Source organism: Ascaphus truei, chromosome 2 (genome assembly GCF_040206685.1).
Source record: "Ascaphus truei isolate aAscTru1 chromosome 2, aAscTru1.hap1, whole genome shotgun sequence".
Lineage (NCBI taxonomy): Eukaryota > Metazoa > Chordata > Amphibia > Anura > Ascaphidae > Ascaphus > Ascaphus truei.
The window spans coordinates 481,104,298-481,125,703 of NC_134484.1; the positions used below are offsets into that span (position 1 = coordinate 481,104,298).

At 48.5% G+C, this 21,406-nt stretch overlaps 1 protein-coding gene across 1 annotated transcript in view; it reads right to left on the bottom strand.

Moving 5' to 3' along the window:
- LOC142488384 (uncharacterized) overlaps nt 1-14,376 on the bottom strand; it is an 87,147-nt gene extending 72,771 nt beyond the window's left edge. The window contains exon 1 of the mRNA XM_075588852.1: nt 14,114-14,376. The gene's annotated coding sequence lies outside the window, so the exon portion shown is untranslated. The remainder of the gene's footprint in view (nt 1-14,113) is intronic.
- Nucleotides 14,377-21,406: the final 7,030 nt, after the last annotated feature.

A 21,406-nucleotide genomic window follows, 5' to 3' on the forward strand; every position in this document is an offset into this window, starting at 1 on the left:
GTCTATCTGGATGACATCCTTATTTTTTCCAAAAACCTACAGGACCATATCATCCACACGAAGTTTGTGCTTCTCGTCTCCGAGAGAACCAGTTGTTTGCCAAAATGGAGAAATGCCTTTTTCACCAGTCTACCACTTCCTTTCTTGGGTACATTATCTCCAACAGAGGCTTGGCTATGGACCCAGAGAAACTGAAAGCCGTAGTGGATTGGTCGCAACCCAATTCCCTCAAATCTATTCAGCGATTTTTAGGATTCTCTAACTATTACCGGAAATTTATTCGCAACTTTTCCACCATCATCACTCCTATCACGGCACTGACCCAAAAAGGTGCAGATCCTTCATCTTGGTCTCCCGAGGCACTCACGGCTTTCAAATTATTGAAACAAGCTTTCGTCTCTGCTCCCATCCTCCGACATCCAAACACTAATTTTCCATTCACCCTAGGAGGTTGACGCTTCGGACTGTGGGGCTGGCGCGGTTCTATCCCAGAGATTTTCTCCCCAGGACAAACTTCACCCTTGCGGGTTTTTCTCTAAGAAGTTTTCTCCAGACGAGAGAAATTATGACGTAGGAAATAGGGAACTTTTGGCTGTCAAATTAGCTCTTCAAGAATGGAGGCACATTCTGGAGGGGTCAAAACTGCCATTCACGATTCTCACGGACTATAAAAACTTGTTGTACATCGAGAATGACCGCCGCTTGGGTCCCGCCAAGCTCTTTGGTCGTTATTTTTCTCTAGGTTTAATTTTATTTTGTCATACATTCCCAACACCAAAAACGTCAAGGCTGATGCCCTCTCTCGACAATACTCTTCAGAAGAGAGACCGGAAAAAAACACTGAGTCCATCCGTCCTAAACAAAGGATCCTCGCAGTCGCGACATTCAAGAATCTTGAGAAGATCATTAAATCCCAAAAACATCTTCCGACTGGTCTTGAGGTTCCGAAGGACACTTTGTACGTAGAGCCCAAGTTCGTTCCTGAGATACTTGATTGGGGACATGCTGCCCGCTAGGCAGGACATCCAGGATTCAAGAAAACCTTGGATCTCATCCGTCGCATCTTCTGGTGGCCCAATATGGCCAAAATCATTGTCGAATTCACACGGTCCTGTCCGGTATGTGCACGTAACAAGATTCCTCATCAGAAACCCCAGGGTCTTCTCTTACCTTTACCCTTTCCGGAGCGTCCCTAGTCACACATATCCATAGACTTTATTGTTCAGTTGCCTAGGTCGAATGGCATGAACACCATTCTAGTATTAGTGGACCGGTTTTCCAAGATGGCACATTTCATCCCTCTCAAAGGATTACCCTCCTCACCCGCCCTAGCCGATATTTTCTCCAAAGAGATTTTCCGGATCCATGGGATTCCTACATCCATTGTATCTGATCAGGGCTCTCAATTCGCCTCCAGATTCTGGAGAACTTTCACCAATAGACTGAGCATCTCTTCTTCCTTTTCTTCTGGATATCACCCTCAATCTAACAGACAGACCGAGAGGGTTAATCAATTCCTCGAGAAATATTTAAGGTGCTTCATCTCTAACTCTCAGGATGACTGGGCAGAATTACTTACCTGGGCTGAGTATGCTTTTAATTCCTCCAGGAATGAGTCCACTCGTGAGACCCCCTTCTTTATCAATTACGGATTCCATCCGGCTCACCTACCTATTTCTAATATCTCCTCTGGAGAACCAGCCGTGGACAAACACATCGCCGACCTGCACCCAACTGCAAGCCTGGTTGGTTGTCTTCCAAGAATATCCATCTCAAAACCCCATCCCCCAAATTGGCAGCTAGGTTCCTAGGTCCTTTTCCTATCTTGGAGCAGGTAAACCCGGTGTCCTTCCGACTTCAATTACCTCAAAACATGAGAATCCCTAACGTTTTTCACACTTCGCTTCTCAAACCCTTCATCTCCAGTTCCCTCTTTCCGGACCACACTGTTAAACCAGACCCAGTGATCATACAGGGCAACGAAGAGTACGAGGTCCAGGCTATACTGGATTCCCGCCTCTCAAGAGGTAAGGTTCAGTTCCAGGTCCATTGGAATGGCTTTGGACCCGAAGAGAGATCATGGGTACCTCTTAAAGATATCCATGCACCTGGACCTCTCAAACGTTTCCGAAAGAAGTTTCCATCTAAACCCTGGGAGGATCGTCCTGAGGCCGACCCTGAGGGGGGGGGGGGGTACTGTGAGGATCCGGGGCCGCGGCGTGGCCTCCCCTCACCTCGTGTTCTGCCTGCTACTGCAGGGCGCTCCCGACGTCGGCTCCCTCCGGTCTTGGTAGTTGGGGGACTCCCTCCTCATCCCCGGCGCGCGGTTGCCGAGCCGCAAGCGGCTCGTGCTGTGACGGCTGCTGCTGTTCACGGGCGCGCGCCCGTCTCTGTTACAGAGCGTGCGCAGGATCCTTTTACTTTATTCACTGCTCCTGCAGTGAAGCTCCGCCCCCAACACACACACAAAGTTCAATTAGGCTCAAAGACTGCTCACCTGTATCCTCCTATTGACAGCCTATCCAGGACAGCTCCATGCACTCCTCCAGGCCTGCCCCCTCTTCCTACTGGTCAGCCACACTTTATATTGCCTGTCTTGCCACTCATTCATTGCTCGACAGTCTCCACTGTGGAGGTCTTCTCTGGCACTCTCTCTCTCTTTATTTACACAGGATACTACTCGGCTTGGCGGACGCGATCTTCTGGCTCTCTTATCCTGCTTGGACTTCGACCTTCCGGATTTCTCCTTCCCCGACCTTGGCTAACGGCAACGACAACGGAACTTCTTTAACCTGTACCGGCAAGTATTGCCAGCAATCACCACCTGGCCTGGCAACGCCTATTCACCACACTCCGGACACGCTCCTTCTTCTGCGGGTGTGTGTTCCTTTACGTCCCCACCTCAGTATAGGAGACGGGTCTGGTCTGCGGGCAGAACCATCGTAACACACCCTCTGTGAACGTAAAAGGCTGGAATCCCATATAAACCAGGGTAAACCCTATACCCATTGTCTTTTGTGTCTTTCGTGATGTCTTCATTTGGAACCTGTATTGCTGAATGAATTGCCAATCCTGTACCTGATTGCTTCATTGTCCAACCCTTAAGTAAGTGTCCATTTATTGTCTGTTATTTGTATCATCTTGTGTGTTCTCCTTCTTTAAGGAATAAACTATATTTATTATATATATATGTTGTGTTCAATTCAACGCAGATATTTGGTGTATATTATACCCTGTCACTAGCTACTGTGACAAAGGATGATTTATGCAGGGCCAAAATCGGCAGGGTCCCCTACAGACCATAGTTATATTACCAAATGGGCCAGAGACTTGGGGATGGAAATTGACAGAGAAGACTGGGAAGATATCTGGGATAATGTGGCAAAAACCTCCATCTGTACGGCCACAAAAGAAAACATAAAATAATATGCCAATGGTATCTCGCACCAAAGAGGCTAAAACAGATCTTTCCAGAATCCTCTGCCCAATGCTGGAGGGCATGCGGCCAGGTAGGCGACATAGCCCACATATGGTGATTCTGCCCGGCAAGACAAAAATACTGGAAGATGATCCAGAAGATTATAAACGAGACCACAGGCTTAGAAATCCCCATGTGCTGCCTAGTATACCTGCTGGCCAAACCAGTAGAGGAAATAAGCCACCATATTAAGCGCCTGATATCGCCTATTCTGACAGCAACCAGATGCGCGATAGCCGCCGCTTGGAAAAACCCATTGTCTCCATCCAGGTCAATGGTAACAAATAGAATTAACGAAGTGATGTTGATGGAGAGGCTCACGGCCTTCCATAAACACTCCACCGAAAAATTCCACAAAATATGGCACCCTTGGCTAGAAGCCGACTAGAAGACAATATAGGCCAGATAAGTAGGAGTTCGAGTAGCTCGAGACCTAGGGTTGGGCCTAGAAGGAAGGGAGATCGACAGCAGAAATGAGAGTGACAGAGACTCGCTGCCCAGGAAGGCATGCCAAAAAGGACAAGATGACTGGTACCCTACCCCCTTCTCCATTGTATTTTCTCTTCATTTGTTGTTCCTTTCTTCCATCCTCTTCTCTTTTTTATATTAAAATCTGATGTATAAATCTAAAATCAGTTTGGGTTCCACGGTTCCCTCATGAAATAACTGTATGTATTTACAATGGTTTGAAAACACAATAAAAAATGTAAAACATTAAAGGACACTTGGGTTACAGGTGTCCATGGAAAAGATGGTGATAGAATTACAGGATATACTCAAGAAACAGAGGTCTCTCGCGGATGAATTAAACTTGCACAAAAGCCTAGAAGTGGAAGAGCTTGAAAGACTGAGAAATTAGATTACAGTTCTGCAGGGAGAGAGCGAGTATGCAAAGACTTTACGGTCAGTGGTTAAAACATTGGAGTCTGAAAAGATGAAGTTGGAGAAAAAGGTTACAGAATTATGACAGAGTGAGGCTCTGCAGACCAGTAAAGTGCAGGTTTCTCCAATACAAGAAAAGGTATTGGCCGTACCCAAGCGTCTGCATCCCACAGAGACCAAGGCACATAATATAGCGGGTGCGCTTGCTCCACCGTGCGCGCAGCAATTATAATTGGCTGTGGTTAGTCAGCCTTTCTATATTAGGGCTGCGCGCACACACGGCAGTGAGCGTGGAGCCAGACGATCAGGGAGAAGACAGTGAAAAGTTTGCGCTCCGTCAGTGAGGCTGCAGTGTGTGTGTGTACATATATGTATCAAAGTTGCACAATGTTAATAAATACTTTATTCTCACAACGTGTCCTTTTTAAATTTTAAAATATTATATAATAAATTATTAACTTACACACACACAGCGACAAGCCTGTCGCTCACAGCAGCACGGACCGTACACACAAAAAGTGTGCGTCACGTGCACTAGCGTTCACGTATGCCAACTATAAAACAAGCCTAATACACATGAAGACAAAGGCATTAGTGAAGAATCAAAACCAGAATAATTCTTATCTGATGAAGCTGAAAAATAGGATGTTCTATGGAAATGGATGTAGAATCCGCTGCTCCGGTATTAAGTATATTGAGTTACATTGAAGAGGAGGCAGCGAAAAACCATTCTGCAGCCTAGAAAGAACGGTAATTGCCCCAAAGCAAAAAAAACGAAGTGACTGGTTGGAGTAAAAAGGTGCTTGGGAAAAGACGTCTCACCGAGGAGAACCAAGCCCATGGATCCAGGCGGAAGGTGGACCCAGAAAAGATTGGTGGGAAGGTTGAAAACCTCTTCAATTGCAAAAGAAAGAAGAAAAGGAGTCCAAAAGACTCGCTCGTGAGGCCGAGCTAAAAATTGCATGTGTGGAATCGTGTCCGACCTCGCCTACAGGCCGCTCCGTCACACGGTTACTACTTGCTAAGCTGACTAAGGGGTTAGTGGCCATTAGTTTGTTTTATATTGTAATGTTGCTGCCCATGGAGGAAGACTAGGACGGCCTGCAAGTGATTTTTAACCATTTATTTTGCTGAATATATTAAACAGTCTTCACTATTGGCTTTGTGCCCCTTATCTTTTTTCTTTTAGCATTTATCTGGACCTGTGTGTTGGATCCTGTGGAAAGAGCTGTATCGTCCACATTTTTTACAAGTGTGTTTGTTGGTTTTATTTGGACATTATTTTTTAGATTGGACTATTTATTATTTATATATCTGTTTTCATGTGTGGGTAGATATGTAGAAAAAGGAATGAGCACTGCGGATATAGAAACCAGGCTGGCAGCAGGTAAAAAATATATTAGTTATTAGGCATACAAGCCAAAATCTAAAAACAGCAGTAAAATCCTAGATCCTATCCTAGAAGGGGATTCTACGGCTGTTTTTTTAGATTTTGGCTGTTATGCCTAATAAATAATATATTTTTTACCTGCTGCCAGCCTAGTTTCTATGTCCGCAGTGCTCATTCCTTTTTCTACATATCTACTTTTTACAAGTGATTATAGTGGCAAACAGAGAAATCCCAGCGGTCACTGCAAATCCTCTGTGAAGCTCAACCAAGCGTTAGTATATCAAAAAACTTTATTGGTACAAAATAGTATACCTCTATACTAGAGGTTTTTCCATGTCTACTATTTTGTACCAATAAAGTTTTTTGATATACTAACGCTTGGTTGAGCCTCTCAGAGGATTTGCAGTGACCGCTGGGATTTCTGTTTGCCACTACCGTTTACCTGATCGGCAGGTGCACGCAGACCTCACTGCAGCAGGGGACCAGCTTCTACGGCGAACTTACAGTATGGATAACAGCCAGCTGCTTTGGGCCAACACTTCGTGAGACACGGGGTTCTGGTAACGGTAGCAGTTTCTGTTTTTCCTGTGATTTACTCGGCGGCATGTATCACTATGTGTAGCCCTGTACTTGTAACAGTCACTGCTTTTAGCCCCCACCCCGCTTTAGTCTAAACACGTGTGTTTGGTTATACCCTTATGCATATTATTTACTGCTGACAGTGGTGTGGTCACCTCCGTTCAACTTACACAGGATACCTTAGGACTGTTTACTTTATAGCAGGCATTTGTAGCATCGGCAATTAGCAATTAGACTGTAAGCTCCTTGGGGCAGGGACTCCTCCTCCTTAATGTTACTTTTATGTCTAAAGCACTTATTCCCATGATCTGTTATTTATTTGATTACCTCGTGTATTACTACTGTGAAGCGCTATGTACATTAATGGCGCTATATAAAGACATACAATACAATACATCGGGACTTTTGTGGGGTCATACCCTTTTCTCTACCATTACAAGTGATTATACACTGTTACATGCACCACACAATACTTAGCTACTGGATATATTGGACTTAAGATTTGGCTTTAAGACCTGTTCCATACTATTGATTCATCCCTGTCTGGGTCTTATTGGATTATTCATAGGATCCACACCTGCACTGTTTGCTATTAGAGCGCCCATTTGGGATTCATAGTTGTTAGGAACAGTAGGGAAGGCCAGAAGCTGCATTTGTGTTAAACCATCCATTTTGTCTGTACTGGTCTGCTAAAATTATGTAGTCAGCCTTTTTCTGAAATATAATTTCCCATGTATTCAGCTTCTGCCAAGATACATTTTCTCTTTACTCAGCTTTTTGCCGAGATACAGTTTCTTATGCTGTCAGCTTTCTGCTGTTTTCATCAGTAAGCAATAGACTAGTTCTATGGGAAAGGCAAAATCATCTCACATAGTTGCTAGAGAAATCAAGGTTGTTGATAACGTAGACAATGAAAAGGCTATGTATTTCAGACAGTGCCTGTCTTGGGAGAATTACGCCTCAAGATCATTCCACTAATATGTCCTGCCCCTAATCTAAGTCACGCCTAAATCACGCTTAGGTTACGCCTCTAACCAATACTTTCTTATTTCTGTATACAAATCTTCACCCTATGCTTAATAAACGAAACTAAGGATTTGAAACCTTGCTTGTGTTTCGTTTCATTTCGTTTCATTTCCCTCGTACGTTTTATCAGATCGGAGCTAGCAGAGCCAGGACGTGGTAAAGCTTCCTGGGAAGTCTGCAGGGTGCAGTGCTGTGTGTTCGTATCCAGTCACAGAGGCCTCCAGCCCTTTTTCCAATTGGCAGGGTAGGTTCCTTCAATTTCCCTCATTCCTTCATGTGTGGGTAATCTATTTGTGATAAATACGTTAAATACAAATAAAATATTCTGCATTATTATACACACCAGGGTATGAGCGCTAGCTGGTTTGTTTCACTTATTTATATTCTACAGGGGTCTTTTACCCTATATTTGGAATATTTATACATGTTAAAGTTATCTATGTTTATCAGCATCTTGTGATCCCATTGCCTATAAAAGCCGTGCACGGAGATGCAGCGCTCTCTGTGCCGCCCTTACAGACCGCGGGAAGATCGCAGCGGTAGAACTTAGAAAAATGCTGAGATAAGGACACAGTTACCCCGAGCGGTATTGGCATTTTCCTGCCTCGTGGTTTGTGACTTGCGGTAATACTTTCTGATTCTTTCTGAATACCGTGATAACACAAATGTCAGACCGTGAGGTAGGGTCATGCCAAACCGTCCCATTAGGCAGCGATTTTATCGAAGTGAATAGAATGAGACCCATTGTATCTGTAGGATTCCTGACATCCCGTTCCCCAGGACCTGCATCTGCTCACCAGCAGCTGTTCTGAAATTACTGTATATACACCACCAGCAATGAGTGCACAGCGTGACACAGGAGCACAGATATACACCTTACACCTTCTGTACAAACCAAAATTTCTGAATGCCTGTCTGCGATATCATCCTGGATATCATCCTGGATGGCCCTTCGCCTCCTTAAACTTAACATAAACAGAGCTCCTCATACTTCCTCCCAAACCTGGCCCTACTACCTCCTACTGTTGGAAGTACGATCATTCCCCCAGTAGCCCAAGCACACTCTGATTCAGGCCCTCATTCTCTCCCGTCTTGATTACTGTAACCTCCTGCTGTCCGGCCTTCCTGCCTCTCACCTGTCTCCCCTACAATCTATCCTAAACGCTGCTGCCAGAATCGCTCTGCTCTTTCCTAAATCTGTGTCTGTGAATCCCCTCCTGAAATCCCTCTCCTGGCTTCCGATCAAATCCCGCATCTCACATTCAATTCTCCTCCTCGCTTTTAAAGCTTTACACTCTTCTGCCCCTCCTTACATCTCAGCCCTAAATTTCTCACTATGCACCATCCCGACTCTTGCGTTCTTCTCAAGGATGTCTTCTTTCTACCCCCTTTGTATCTAAAGGCTCTCCAGCTTTAAACCTCTCTCACCGACTGCCCCACACCTCTGGAATGCCCTTCCCCTCAATACCCGACTAGCCCCCTCTCTATCCACCTATAAGACCCACCTTAAGACACACTTGCTTAAAGAAGCATATGAATAGCACTGTGGATAATCCTGGACACGATACATAAAGCTTGGCCCCCTGCAGACGCACTTACCAGAATTCCCTCCTACTGTCTCTGTACATTCTCCCTACCTACCAATTAGACTGTAAGCTCCTCGAGCAGGGAATCCTCTTCCCTAATGTTACTTTTATGTCTGAAGCACTTATTCCCATGACTTTTATTTATATTATTTGTTATTTATACGATTACCACATGTATTACTACTGTGAAGCGCTATGTACATTAACGGCGCTATATAAATAAAGACAAACAATACAATTCAGGGAAAGCCCTCAGGCATGTTACGCCTTCTCTTACATTTCCCACTGCTATCCCAAACTTTAGGTCATGTTTAATTTCTTGTCAGATTTAGGCTGCGCTTATAGCGACACGACGTTGCCTAAAAAACAAATGCATTGTGGCCGTCATCAGTGTTCATAGTGCACGCGACGGTGCGACCATGCGACGGCGCTAACAAAAATCTGCTAGTCACTGTTATTTGATTTTTTCCGGCGACGGTCTCCCCTTGTGGCCATTCAGAGAGCTTCTCTGTCCCGTTGCCTTCCCCTTTACTTAAATTACAACTATCACAATGGCGACAGGTGACGTCATCGGTCGCGTCGCCGGCACTATAAGCGCAGCCTTAGAGGTCAGATTATCTGGGTCGTGTAACAAGAAATTTCTAAGCAAATTCCCATCCGGCAAAGGTTATCCCATAAATAAGTGTCTGTAACATGTAACCCAGCTAAACACACTATTCTTATGGTCACAATAACACTGCCAGAGGAAGAGTGTTCACAGGAGAACCAATTGTGCAGCTCCGTCCTGTCTGATTTAACCCTATAGTGAGAGTTCAGCTGGTATTGAAGAGGTTAATCCAAGCATATAATGTGCACTAGCATCAACGCCCACCCTGAAACCACAACGTTCATCTTGTTCCCTGGCAGTCCTTTACTCCCGCCCATAAAGCCCACTCCTTGATAAAGCACTTTGTGTGAAACGCGTTGGAGGGTGTATACCTCCTTGTTTGTCATGTCTGACTGATAATAAATTGATTTTTCATTTTTTGTACACCTGTGTCCCTTGGGCAGTGCGCTGCTTGGTGCATTATTTGCATTTTTCTTGGATCTTTACTCCCGCCCACACTGAGACTGCAAGGGCCATCTTGGTGACTGGCGTCCTGCCTATAAAGAGGCAGGACTTCCTCCAGGATGTTGCCAGAGCACAGTTCCTGTTGATCTTCACCCTGCCTTGTTTCCTGCCTGTGAGCCTGACCTTGCGCCTCCTCCTGGATCATTGTCTGTGACCCACAACCCAGCACTGGAAACCCTCAAAGATATTATCACAGAACTCCAACCGAGACTCAACGAGGTCGACCTCCTGACACAGACTCTTCCTACACCACCTCTCCTTTCATACAGCCTCCTAATCTCTCTATAGTCTAATAATCAGAAACCAACTCCCCCCGGGACAGCCACACAACACAAGACACATATCCTTGCAACAGTCCAGGAGGCAAAACATGTAAGAATATCTTCACAGCGGACACTATCCACATCACCAAAATAACCAAATCTAAATCCAAGGGACATACACGTGCCAATCCTCCAACGTAGTCTCCTCCATTCAATAATATATAATAATATTTTATTATAATATATATATTATAATAAAAAAATACATGGGGATGCATAGATACACACATGCAATCATGCATACCTATGCACAAAGACTGGGACATGGAAGCAATGCGAGTGGAGATAATAGTACATACATGTCTCTAATATGAGAGCATGTTAGCTGTAATGTATCATAAACTCAATTCAAACCATTATTATTGGAATAAAAAAAGTGCCTGAATTTCAGTTCCCAAGTTCATTCTAGTGTATTTCTGAGTTGTCCTCTCAGGACCAGCACAGAAAGGTCAGAGATGGAATGACCTAGCTGTGAGAAATGGTCTCCTATTGGATTGCCTTCCTGTGAGATAGTGAGTCTGTGAGCATTTATATATATACACACACATATACATTTGATTGAGTAAATCAAGATGGTAAAACAAATGGTAATTTATTTCTTATATAAGACGAACACACAATGTTACACAATTCAAGATTAACACACTTACTGGGGATGGGGCTAACAAATAAACCAGTTTCCGAACGAAATTCCTTCAGATCACCTTTTTAGAGCACTTTCCACTGACCGGTAGTTACTCACAAAAAGTCCTGGACATCTGTTACTTCGCCGCTGTTGGTGTGGCGCTTGGAATTTGCTTAGAATCTTGGAAAACTGACAAATCTGAGCGGTGGCAGAGTCTTTAAAAACCTCTGGTATTCATTCCCAGAAACCCTGCAGCCCAATTAAAAACCTTAGCAATTTCCCCAGACAATCAGACAGGGTTTCCCACCCCTGAGTCTTTTTCTAGGGGCAGGTGAAATATTCCTCTCTGCCCCTTCACCCCCCACGGTGCGAGACTCCACAGAGTCTGGGTCTTGGGCAAAGGGTGAGGTTGCCTTGTGTCAGGCCAGGATATGGGTGCTCCAGAATAATGGCAGGGCCCCATCTGGCCTAACACCTAGGCATCTCTGAGACTTTTCAAGTATGGCCCTTGGACAGACACAGTGGCGCCAAGCCTGGTAGCCACGTGTGCCTTCCAGAATCCATGACTTAGAAAGCCCTCAGCTCATATACAGGTCAGCAATATCTATACGTATTAAACTACTCCCGTTTAATAAAAGATGTGAGATGTGGTGTCCTGTCTTCTGCGTGCTAAAAGTTGAGTTCTTATTCTGGTGTCAGGAATAGAGTGAGTGTAAATATTCCCTACATTCACTAGCCTCATTCTTGGCACACATTAGAAAAATACTTTAACCTTTTAAAACACTGCAAATCTGCTCAGCTTCATAACCTTAGCGTGAGCCCCTTCCTGAACACCTACTCTAGGCTCTGGATACCTGGGCATGGATGTAGGTTCCTTTGCTATACTGGGCAGCCCCTTGCTATACTAAGGACTCTGTGGATACCGGCAGATATATTTTAACCCCTTCACTTTGTCTGGAAGATGCTGCAGCAGGAACTCTGGCTGTGTCGCAAGAGCGTTTTTGCAGGGTACGAGGTTGGCGGAGTAATGAGGTTGGCGGAGTAATGCGCTTAGCTGTATCAGAGGATAACACTCAATCTCCGGATACAAATCTTGGGGTATCCCATAACCCGGAACCCCGATACATAGACATATTCTGCAAAGACCTTCTACGCCAAACCCACCCTGAAACTTACAGCCTAGAAACTTCCCGATCCCAGCATCCCAGTAAAGGCAAAAATCTCATCATTATTTAATGTCGCCAAAATTAGTATACAGTTGCAGTAATAAATTCTCGACATCTGGGTCCCAGAGCTGACACTAAGACCCTAACACACGGGTCAGGGTTAACCAAGTGGGCTTGACCTTTATTATAAGCCTGGTTAATCCCTTCACCGTCACATACACTTTCTTTTACGTACACACCTTTATAGCAAATCACAAATACTGTACATATTAGTGGGTGTATGTTTGCATGTTTATAGATGTTTGTTTATGTATGTGTAACCCTGATTCCTCCCAATCTCATATAGGGCCTATCATGGTTACATGATACTACTCTGGTTACATCTTGTAGTGTGGTGCAGACCTGCTGGTACTAGGGGGCCCCGAGTCTCCCACAGGGTGTTATAGGGGGATGACAGGACAGGTTTCTGGGGTTTTGCCCGAATCGTACTCACAGGTGCAACGCCTCCATCTCGTGCAGCCCCAAGGTGTATGGGGAGAAGTCTCTTCAGGAGAATCTCTTCACCCTCTTCCCAATAGACTTCACTCTCAGACAAGAGGTATAATAAAACACAGGTCCTATATTCAGCACAGCAGTCGGTATCAGCTTTCAGGGTTTCCACCCTCAGGATGTCCCTGGACTTCACTCCCAGCCTACGTGCACTAAAAGCAGTCCCAGCTCTTCCCTTATCAGAGGAATAGTCTCCCACTGCTCCCCAAGGGGAGGGCACACAGTATGCAGAGCCCTGCACACTGATCACAGGTAGACATTGCCTCTCAAGGTAGAGGCAGACTGACTAAATCAGGAAGTACAGTGCATTAAATACAGATCCAGTAAGCATCACTCCTATGCCTCTAATTGGACACAAGACCTGATGACACTACCTTCTCTGATTGCACTGCAATGAGTGGGGAAAACCCATGATTACTCATGGTAACCTACCCTTACCAGAAATGACTGCACAGGAGGAGGGCAAACTGATAGCCAATTCTAGCCAGGGCTACATATGTATGTACATGGGCCAGTTTACATGCATGTACAGTATATAGCTGTGTATGTAAACTGCTTATTGTGTGTGCGTGTGTGTGTATTAATAAGTGCAGGTGTGCACACTGCTTGATGTGTGTGTGTATTAATAAGTGCAGGTGTGTACACTGCTTTCTGTGATCTTGTATATTTGCACCATTTAGAAAATGAGGGGTTAGCCCCTTGTATGCTAGAGACACAAGGCTACCACATGCTTGGGTTTCTATATGGCGGTGCATACACAGAGACCCAGACACAGCACCCACCTCTATGCCTGGGGTCACCCTAATCTCCCTCAGCTGTAGTTCTGCACTGCAGATTGGGGGAGGGAAGAGGGCCCTGTGTCTCACTTCTACATCTCCAGCTCTGCACAGACCACCCCCTCCCCTCCTCTACACAGACCACCCCCCTCTCTCCTCCTGTCCCAGACACATTCTTTAAAACTGGGACATGAGAGAACGCAGCAGATATTTGGGACATCAGAACATACTGTCAGACCAGGACTGTCCCCAGGCAAACGTGTCAGCCTCACACAGAGAAGCTATAGCCCATAACACACACATGATGCTGGCCCCTGTGGTAATGAAGGAGTTAAACTCCAACCAATACTCCCTCAATCTAATTACTTTCTAACTCTATTTAATAACTTTCCCAATCTTATCCTCACTGATTCCTAATGTTAATTCCCAATGTAAAATAACCCCCATTATCTCCCAGTCCCTGTGATACAGGAGGAGTAACCCCCCCAGTGCCAGAGGCCCCCCCTCACTATCAGAGGCTCAGCCTCTCAGGCTCCTGTGTGTAAGGAAGCTCAGAGCAGCACTGGGTTAATGTGCACAGGTCACACAAGGGAGGGGAAGGGAGGAGGAGGAAAGCACTTACCCAATAACACAGGCTGAAGATCTCTGTGCAGCAGGGGGTGGACAATGTGAGGGGGACACAGGAAAAGGGACTTAGAGGCTGCAGAGCCTATTCCTCAGTGTGTCCCCCCCCTCAGTGCCTGAGATGTGCACTTTATCCCCCCCTCACTGTGTGTGTACTTCCTATGGAGGGTGGGGGGAGCCCCTGTGATCTCTCAGTCCTTCCCTGTGGGAGTGACCTGGATTCCGCCCTCAGGATGTGGGACAGTCTGTGCTCAGGATCAGTGTTTCCTGCCGGAATCAGACCTCACACACCAGCACATCCGGCTGCAGCAGAGTGACCATAGAGAGGGAAGAGGGGAGGCCAGAGCGCCTCTAACCAGCTCCTCCTGAGCTCATATGGAACAGTGACCCCTGGTGGGCTCCCAAGCAAGGTGCGGTGAGTGCCCCCTGGTGAGAGCTGCACATGGTGCTGGTGAGAAACATAATGACAATCTCACCAACAGCGGGGGCCAATTAACTAAAAAAAAATAATAATAAATCGCTGGGTCTCCCAGTGGCAGTGCCAGAAGTAGGCTGGGTTAAGCTTCTGGTGCGCCGGCGTGAGAGGGAGGCTCAGCGCGCCGGCGTGAGAGGGAGGCCCAGCGCGCCGGCATGAGAGGGAGGCCCGGCGTGCGCAGGAGCAGCATCGGGAGAGAGGTGCAACAGGGCGGCAACTGCTGTGACCAGCCGCCGGGCCCAGCTGCCGGGCCCCTCGCAGCACCGCCACCTTCCCCCACCCCCAAAGTCATCAGGCCGTCCCGCTACCCCCCCTCCCCATCGGGCCAGAACCGCCGCCCTCCCCCATTGCCCCCGGGCTGTCCCGCAATCGAGCAGCATCGGCCCCACCCCAGTAAAGTGGCGTGGTGCCTGCAGCGGGGCCGGCGGCAACTGCTGTGTCCAGCCGCCGGGCCCCCCGCTGCATCGCCACCCCCCGCGCTGCATCGCCACCCCCTTGCTGCACTGCCAACCCCACCTGCAGGACAGGGCCGTCCCACTACACCCCGCAGATGCGGGACACCCCTGTACCGCCGCCCCCGGCAGCATCGGTCACCAGCAGCATCTGGCCCCCCCCAGCACCGCTACCAACACCCGCAGGCACCGGCACGCCACTCCCCTCCCCCCTTGCAGGTAAGTCTGATTTTTATATATGGGTTTTGGCGTATTTTTCTATTTATTGGTGGGTGTTGAGGTATTTTTATATGGATTGGGGGGGTTGGGGTATTTTTTATATGGATTGGGGGGGTATTTTTTATATGGATTGGGGGTGGGGGGGTATTTTTTATATGGATTGGGGGGTGTTTCCATGGATGTGCAGTTAGATACTATATCCACCATCATGATTGCCAGGATGTGAGGGATCGATTGCGTATCTCCCCACTGTGTGAGATGCCGCGCTGCCTACTTATGTGGTGACGGGGCCGCGGATGTGCGTATAGCTAAGCCGTTGAGTCCTCTTCGATGGACCACGGCGTAACGGTCTCCAGCAGCACGGCACCATGGTTACAGAAGACACTTTCTTCCCTCGCAGTGGCGGCCTGATGGTACTGCATACACAATTCTGATCCCTGTGGATCATGCAGCTGTGCTGATGACGGGCATAGTACGACATCAGCGACTTTGGGTCTGACCATGGGACTTGATGCACGGCCAATCAGCTACTCTGGTTGAGTCATTTTGTGGGGGATTTAAGGGATCCACTGACCATTAGTCTCAAGCACCACCCTGAGGAAGGTCCCACGAGGACCAAAACGTTGGTCATGTTTGTGCTATGTTTATTTTTGAATACAAGTTTTCTTACTTACCATTGAGTGCTGTCTTGTGTCTGCTCCTGCTGGAGTGGATTCATTCTCTCGCTCGCTCTCTCCCCGGCCTTCCAGATAGTGGTGTGAGCAAGGCTGAGCCGCGCTCACACTCGGCACTGAGCCCCTGCAGCCGCAATGAGAGCAGCTTTAGCAGGGTCTCGCGCACGCTTGGGGAAGCGTGTGTCTCACCAAGTTTTCAAATTTGGCGCTCGCCGGAGCGCAGGGCCGGTCATGTGAGCGGTTCGCCCAATGAGGGCGAACCAGCTCCGTGACGTCACTGGCCCGCCCCCAGACACGAATCTGACACACCCACGGACGGCGCGCTGTGTAAGGCCAGGGAAAGCACCGCTTTCCCTGAGCCTCAGTGCGCCTCCGCACTGATTTAACCAATGTGTCCCAGGCCTTCGATATACATATCTCCATCTATGTGTAGCATAGCCTGTCGGCAGTTACTTCTTTTTCTGGGCCTTTCCTCTGTCGGGCAGTGGAGAGGTTAATTCCTTTCTTAGGCCTGTGTGTGGGTATTCAAGCTTTGAATAATGTATCAGTATTCAAGGGCGGGCCTAGCAACTCTGAGGATGTCAATCTAAGGCATCGGGCATGGTCAGCGCGTAAGGCTGAGGCGTGCTGGTGCTTACCAGTGAGCCCCTACAGCCGCAAGGAGAGCGGCTTTAGTAGGGGCTCGCCTACGCTTCCGCAAGCGGTATACTCTGTGTGCCCGTGTGTGTATGTGTGTAGTGACGTCTGGCGGTATACTCTGTGCCCGTGTGTGTATGTGTATATCGAGGTCAGGAGATATACTCTGTGCCCGTGATTTGGATCAGAACAACCGTCTGCAGAGTATCTGTCCCCGTCCTGATTAGTTTCCTACGTAGGTAATACGTGCACTGAGAAAAAATCACGCTGACACACGTTCAGAATGATCATGTCTGACTTTATTCCTACAGACCACGTTCCTATAAAGGGGCTGTAGGGGAGGGGGTTTGTATGCAAAGGAGCTGTCTCAGGTTATTTGTCTCATTGGTTCTTTGTTAGGTCTTGTCCTTGTATGGTCTTGTTGTTATGATTTATGGTCTTGTTATTGCAGTTTTTTAACACATCCGCATTTGAGTGGAATTCCTCGGTGCCATCTTCCTTACTTGAAGAGAGGGGAAGCTGCGGTAGCCATTTTGAGTAAGGAATCATAGCAAAGTATTACAGATGAAGAAATAGGCATTTTATCCAATCCATCACACCCGTGTGTGTAGTGAGGTCTGGCGGTATACTCTGTGTCCGTGTGTGTAGTGACGTCTGGCGATATACTCTGTGCCCGTGTGTGTAGTGACGTCTGGCGATATACTCTGTGCTCGTGTGTGTAGTGACGTCTGGCGGTATACTCTGTGCCCGTGTGTGTAGTGACGTCTGGCGGTATACTCTGTGCCCGTGTGTGTAGTAACGTCTGGCGGTATACTCTGTGCCCGTGTGTGTAGTGACGTCTGGCGGTATACTCTGTGCCCGTGTGCGTAGTTACGTCTGGAGGTATACTCTGTGCCCGTGTGCGTAGTGACGTCTGGCGGTATACTCTGTGCCCGTGTGTGTAGTGAGATCTGGCGGTATACTCTGTGCCCGTGTGTGTAGTGACGTCTGGCGATATACTCTGCGCCCGTGTGTGTAGTGACGTCTGGCGGTATACTCTGTGCCCGTCTGTGTAGTGACGTCTGGCGGTATACTCTGCGCCCGTGTGTGTAGTGACATCTGTCGGTATACTATGTGCCCGTGTGTGTAGTGATGTCTGGTGGTATACTCTGTGCCCGTGTGTGTAGTGACGTCTGGCGATATACTCTGTGCCCGTGTGTGTAGTAACGTCTGGCGGTATACTCTGTGCCCTTGTGTGTGTGTGTGTGTGTGTGTGTGTGTGTGTAGTGACGTCTGGCGGTATACTCTGTGCCCGTGTGTGTAGTAACGTCTGGCGGTATACTCTGTGCCCGTGTGTGTAGTGATGTCTGGTGGTATACTCTGTGCCCGTGTGTGTAGTGATGTCTGGTGGTATACTCTGTGCCCGTGTGTGTAGTGATGTCTGGTGGTATACTCTGTGCCCGTGTGTGTAGTGACGTCTGGCGATATACTCTGTGCCCGTGTGTGTAGTGATGTCTGGCGGTATACTCTGTGCCCGTGTGTGTGTGTGTGTGTGTGTGTAGTGACGTCTGGCGGTATACTCTGTGCCCGTGTGTGTGTGTAGTGACGTCTGGCGGTATACTCTGTGCCCGTGTGTGTGTGTGTAGTGGCGTCTGGCGGTATACTCTGTGCCCGTGTGTGTGTGTGTGTAGTGACGTCTGGCGGTATACCCTGTGCCCGTGTGTGCGTGTGTGTAGTGACGTCTGGCGGTATACTCTGTGCCTGTGTGTGTAGTGACGTCTGGCGGTATACTCTGTGCCCGTGTGTGTAGTGACGTCTGGCGGAATACTCTGTGCCCTTGTGTGTGTGTGTAGGGACGTCTGGCGGTATACTCTGTGCCTGTGTGTGTAGTGACGTCTGGCGGAATACTCTGTGCCCGTGTGTGTAGTGACGTCTGGCGGTATACTCTGTGCCCTTGTGTGTGTGTGTGTGTGTGTAGTGACCTCTGGCGGTATACTCTGTGCCCGTGTGTGTGTGTGTAGTGACGCCTGGCGGTATACTCTGTGCCCGTGTGTGTGTGTGTAGTGACGCCTGGCGGTATACTCTGTGCCCGTGTGTGTGTGTAGTGATGCCTGGCGGTATACCTGTGCTTGTGTGTGTGCGTGTGTGTGTAGTGATGCCTGGCGGAATACTCTGTGCTTGTGTGTGTGTGTGTGTGTGTAGTGACGCCTGGCGGTATACTCTGTGCCCGTGTGTGTAGTGACGTCTGGCGGTATACTCTGTGCCCGTGTGTGTGTAGTGACGTCTGGTGGTATACTCTGTGCCTGTGTGTGTGTGTAGTGACGTCTGGCGGTATACTCTGTGCGTGTGTGTATAGTGACGTCTGGCAGTATACTCTGTGTCCGTGTGTGTGTGTGTGTATAGTGACGTCTGGCGGTATACTCTGTGCCCGTGTGTGTGTGTGTGTGTGTGTGTAGTGACGTCTGGCGGTATACTCTGTGCCTGTGTGTGTAGTGACGTCTGGCGGTATACTCTGTGCCCGTGTGTGTAGTGACGTCTGGCGGAATACTCTGTGCCCGTGTGTGTAGTGACGTCTGGCGGTATACTCTGTGCCTGTGTGTGTGTGTGTGTGTGTGTGTAGTGATGTCTGGCGGTATTCTCTGTGCCCTTGTGTGTGTGTGTGTGTGTGTAGTGACGCCTGGCGGTATACTCTGTGCCCGTGTGTGTGTGTGTGTAGTGACGCCTGGCGGTATACTCTGTGCCCGTGTGTGTGTGTAGTGATGCCTGGCGTAATACTCTGTGCTTGTGTGTGTGTGTAGTGACGCCTGGCGGTATACTCTGTGCCCGTGTGTGTAGTGACATCTGGCGGTATACTCTGTGCCCGTGTGTGTGTAGTGACGTCTGGTGGTATACTCTGTGCGTGTGTGTATAGTGACTTCTGGCGGTATACTCTGTGCCCGTGTGTGTGTGTGTGTGTGTAGTGACTTCTGGCGGTATACTCTGTGCCCGTGTGTATGTGTGTAGTGACGTCTGGCGGTATACTCTTCGCCTGTGTGTGTGTGTGTAGTGACGTCTGGCGGTATACTCTTTGCCCGTGTGTGTGTAGTGACGTCTGGCTGTATACTCTGTGCCTGTGTGTGTGTGTACTGACGTCTGGCGGTATACTCTGTGCCCGTGTGTGTGTGTAGTGACGTCCGGCGGTATACTCTATGCCCGTGTGTGTGTGTGTGTGTGTAGTGACGTCTGGCGGTATACTCTGTGCCCGTGTGTGTAGTGACGTTTGGCGGTATACTCTGTGCCCGTGTGTGTGTGTGTAGTGACGTCTGGCGGTATACTCTATGCCTGTGTGTGTGTGTGTAGTGACGTCTGGCGGTATACTCTGTGCCCGTGTGTGTGTGTAGTGACGTCTGGCGGTATACTCTGTGCCTGTGTGTGTAGTGACGTCTGGCGGTATACTCTGTGCCCGTGTGTGTATTGAAGTCTGGCGGAATACTCTGTGCCCGTGTGTGTAGTGACGTCTGGCGGTATACTCTGTGCCTGTGTGTGTGTGTGTGTGTGTAGTGATGTCTGGCGGTATACTCTGTGCCCTTGTGTGTGTGTGTGTAGTGACCTCTGGCGGTATACTCTGTGCCCGTGTGTGTGTGTAGTGACGCCTGGCGGTATACTCTGTGCCCGTGTGTGTGTGTGTAGTGATGCCTGGCGGTATACCTGTGCTTGTGTGTGTGCGTGTGTGTGTAGTGATGCCTGGCGGAATACTCTGTGCTTGTGTGTGTGTAGTGACGCCTGGCGGTATACTCTGTGCCCGTGTGTGTAGTGACGTCTGGCGGTATACTCTGTGCCCGTGTGTGTGTAGTGATGTCTGGTGGTATACTCTGTGCCCGTGTGTGTAGTGACGTCTGGCGGTATACCATGTGCCCGTGTGTGTGTGTAGTGACGTCTGGCGGTATACTCTGTGTCCGTGTGTGTGTGTATAGTGACGTCTGGCGGTATACTCTGTGCCCGTGTGTGTGTAGTGACATCTGGCGGTATACTCTGTGCCTGTGTGTGTAGTGACGTCTGGCGGAATACTCTGTGCCCGTGTGTGTAGTGACGTCTGGCGGTATACTCTGTGCCTGTGTGTGTGTGTGTGTAGTGACGTCTGGCGGTATACTCTGTGCCCCCGTGTGTGTGTGTGTGTGTGTGTGTGTGTGTGTGTAGTGACCTCTGGCGGTATACTCTGTGCCCGTGTGTGTGTGTGTGTGTGTAGTGACGCCTGGCGGTATACTCTGTGCCCGTGTGTGTGTGTAGTGATGCCTGGCGGAATTCTCTGTGCTTGTGTGTGTGTGTGTAGTGACGTCTGGCGGTATACTCTGTGCCCGTGTGTGTGTAGTGACGTCTGGTGGTATACTCTGTGCATGTGTGTATAGTGACGTCTGGCGGTATACTCTGTGCCAGTGTGTGTGTGTGTAGTGACGTCTTTTGGTATACTCTGTGCCCGTGTGTGTGTGTGTAGTGACGTCTGGCGGTATACTCTTTGCCCGTGTGTGTGTAGTGACGTCTGGCTGTATACTCTGTGCCTGTGTGTGTGTGTGTACTGACGTCTGGCGGTATACTCTGTGCCCGTGTGTGTAGTGACGTTTGGCGGTATACTCTGTGCCCGTGTGTGTGTGGTGACGTCTGGCGGTATACTCTGTGTCTGTGTGTGTGTGTGTAGTGACGTCTGGCGGTATACTCTGTGCCCGTGTGTGTGTGTAGTGACGTCTTGTGGTATACTCTGTGCCCGTGTGTGTGTGGTCACGCCTGGCGGTATACTCTGTGCCCAAACCCCCCCCCCCCCCACGGCTAGCTGTGATCTTTCTTTCTGTGCTCACGCCTCATTGCTGTATCTGTAGCCTCAG